This window comes from Triticum dicoccoides, chromosome 4A (genome assembly GCF_002162155.2).
Source record: "Triticum dicoccoides isolate Atlit2015 ecotype Zavitan chromosome 4A, WEW_v2.0, whole genome shotgun sequence".
NCBI classification, from domain to species: domain Eukaryota; kingdom Viridiplantae; phylum Streptophyta; class Magnoliopsida; order Poales; family Poaceae; genus Triticum; species Triticum dicoccoides.
Window position 1 is genome coordinate 739,728,962 of NC_041386.1, and position 3,387 is coordinate 739,732,348.

Genomic DNA, 3,387 nt, shown 5'->3' on the forward strand with positions numbered 1-3,387 from the left:
AGACTACCAACGAGCAGAAAGCTCTCAAAGCAGCAAAAGAAAAATCCTATTACTGGTTCTGAAGCAGTAGAGGAATTCACCGTTGCTGGATACAAAGGATGTACAGAGCCAGGGAAATCATCCAGCCACACAAAGATAGCAGAAGTGTTTTTCAGACTGTAACGAAGCACCCCCGGGTTAGGCTAACAGCTAATGCGCGACACTGTAACAAATTTTGGGACAACAGAGCATTCTTCAGGTCCTGGTATCTCGCCCCCTACCAAGATTAGCTGCACTTTTTATAGTATTAACAACACGTGCCTCGAGTGAGTCCTAGAGCCAGATTTTGCATGAACAATTGTTCCCCGGACAAGCCACCATGCCCAGATTATTCATGGACATTTCAGTGACAACACTAGCAAAAGAGAGGGTGGCTACTTGCCTTGCCTTGCGTAAAATGGATAACATTTCACTGAACCTGCTGGGTATTGCTGCCTTGCAGAGTTCACATGCAAGACTCAGGGATGTAACTGGCTAAAATATGGGATGCCAAGTTGCCAACACAGGGTTTTTTCAGTCCAAGGCCTCAGTGAGAAGGAAAAATCTGGTGCTGACTCTGAACCATGAGGCTGACTGGGTTGCCGGCGAAAACAGGCAATCAGGGTGACACGGAAAGCTTAACGCTCTGTGTATTGCATTGTATTGTAATTCTCGTCTTCTTCACTGGAAGGAAGGAAGGAAGGGAGAAGATGGATTGATTCGATTGATCCCGTTGTGCTTATGCTTCCACAGGCTAGGAAAGAAAGAAAATATATATAGTAACAATTAATGTGCAAAAGTTAATTTGGATCTGTTTTTTGCTCTAATATTTTGCATATTCTGCTTGATGACACTCACTTTTTGCTTCATGGTGGCATACTCGCACATATCATGGCATTTGTTCTAATAGTATTGTTGTAGCTCGCCACTCGAGCCAGAAGAGCATTTGTGCGCAGGACATCATATATTTCATCCACATCAGTGAAAGGGGAAGGCCGTGTTTGCTTGTATCAATATAGAAATACAAAGTAACAACCACATCAATTAAGCCTTTTGTAGTCTGCACCATTAAGCTACAAAATACATACTGCATATAGACAAATAATAGGGACGACTTGAGCAATAGCTAGGTAGGTAAATAACTATATATGAATATGATTCTCAAGTAAGTTAGAGGTGACATGAATTAATTATAAGTACAAACTAGAAGCGAAAAGTATAATGAAGCAGAGATTACCCTCAGCATGTCCATCATCTTAAATGAAGTCAACGGTGATGTCGGCACTTGGATGATGCTGCTTAAATGCTCCCTCCAACAGGTGCCTCACAGATGTTTTGTTTTGTGTTTGATTGCTGTACACATGTAACCAGATTTTTTTAAGGGTGCCAGCGGGCAAGTGCTGGATGCCAACCGGTAGGAACTGAGGAGCCATGTTGTGACGGAACCGCAAGGAAAGCTTCTCTAGCTTGGGCAGTTGAAGAGCATCTGCTTGAGTGCTCGGAATGCCCCGCTGCCAGTGCCAGGGATGACTACACTTTCTTCCTTTTCTTCTTCACCCATACCAGAAACAATCAAATAGAAGTGGGCAAGTGAAGGCAGCCGTGCAACAATACTGACACCATCAGCCACCTCCCTCACCACAATGCCCAACTTGTAGAGGCCGTGGAGCTCACCAATCCACTCGGGGCACCTTTGAAACCTGCAGCCCCCCAGATTGAGCTCCCGAAGATGAGAGTCCCGATGGAATGGTGGTCTGGTAATCCATCCTGGGACATCTGGTTTGTAAGCAAATCCTCCTTTGAAAGTGAAGATCCTGAGGTTGGCAGAAAGCTTGCGGATAGAAGAGTCCAGGGCATCCATGGTGCTCTCTTCCACCGATTCACTACTCCCATTCCAAGAGATCCCAAGTTCCCTCAAGTTGGTCAGCTTGCTGAGCCCCTTGATATTCTCTACCGAGCTTTTAAACATATCTACACCTTGTAGGGTGCACAAGGATTTCAACCTGTCGATCCCGTCAGGCAGCATTGTTCCCATCGAACTGAGATGCGACAACTGGGGCAAACTAACAATATCTGATGGATATTCTCTCAGTTTACCTACACGTATATCTATTGTCTCCAATTGCTGTAGCTCCTCAATTTTATTAGGTAGCTTCAACTCACATCTAGAAAAAATATCACAACTAACCTTTAAATACCTTAGAAGGAACAGCCCACTGATACCAGTGAGGTCCAGGTAGTTGTTCAAAGAATACTTATGTTCAAGGTGTAGCACTCTGACATACTTGAAATCCAGAAAATAAGGCAAAAGTGAGCTCCGGCAAAGTAAGACTGACCGAACATGTGATAGTGACCCTTTGTTGATTGTTTTCAAAATTGTTGTATCCTTTTTATCATTGTAGTGGACTGAGACTCGGCGGGTCTCCCCCGTCTCAACCTTAGAACCATCAATCACATGAATAAAATTATCTTTACTTGACTTGGATCTCATCATATCAAGAATTATATCATGTACTCTGCAAGACAACACTTCATTGTTGTAGCTTATCCTCCAAGGCTGGATCATACACATGTTGATGAGCTCTTTGAAGTACTTTTCTGCAACATCCACTGCATCCAGAAGACCATTTGTACTCACGTGCACGAAACCTTCGGCTACCCATTTCCTCAACAATTCAGTTTAGTCTATCTCGCGATCCTCTGGATACATACAAATATAAAGTAGACATGCCTTCAGATGATCAGGAAGATGTATGTAGCTAAGATCCAATATTTGCTTCATGTTTTCAAGATTATCTCCTTCAGTCAGAGCACCCAAGGATTTCCATACATACTCCCAGGTTGACTCTGGTTCACCAGCTAGAAGGCTTGCAATACTATTAATAGCAAGTGGCATACCACCACATTTTTTTAGAATATCAACTAAAATCTCTTCTTTTCTGTGTGTATCGGGGCAATCTTTTTCGGAACCAAATGTTCTTCTAAGAAATAGTGTTCTTGAGTCTACTTCACCGAGTGGTTTCATCCTATAAACATTTTTGCATTCAACTTTGCAACAGTCACGAGCAACACGTTCAATCCTTGTTGTTGTTATCACTCTACTGCCACAACTGTTTCTTGGAAAAGCATAAGCAATACGACCCCATGCTGTAGAATCCCATATATCATCAATTACTATGAAGTATCTGCAAAAATGTGCCACACGGTTAAGAAACAAGGGAGTAGCGAATCTTAGTAAATTTAGTAGGATTAGTGGCTGCCACAACCATATATGCATGCAAATTAGGACAAAGTAGAAGCGCATGCGAAGTAATCAAGAAAATATTGAATGAGTTATTTAATTAATGTAGTTTGCTTATGTACTCCCAT

General features: G+C 42.5%; 1 pseudogene; it reads right to left on the reverse strand.

Moving 5' to 3' along the window:
• Positions 1 to 1,274: 1,274 nt before the first annotated feature.
• Positions 1,275 to 3,387, reverse strand: part of LOC119288301 — a 5,993-nt pseudogene continuing 3,880 nt past the window's right edge.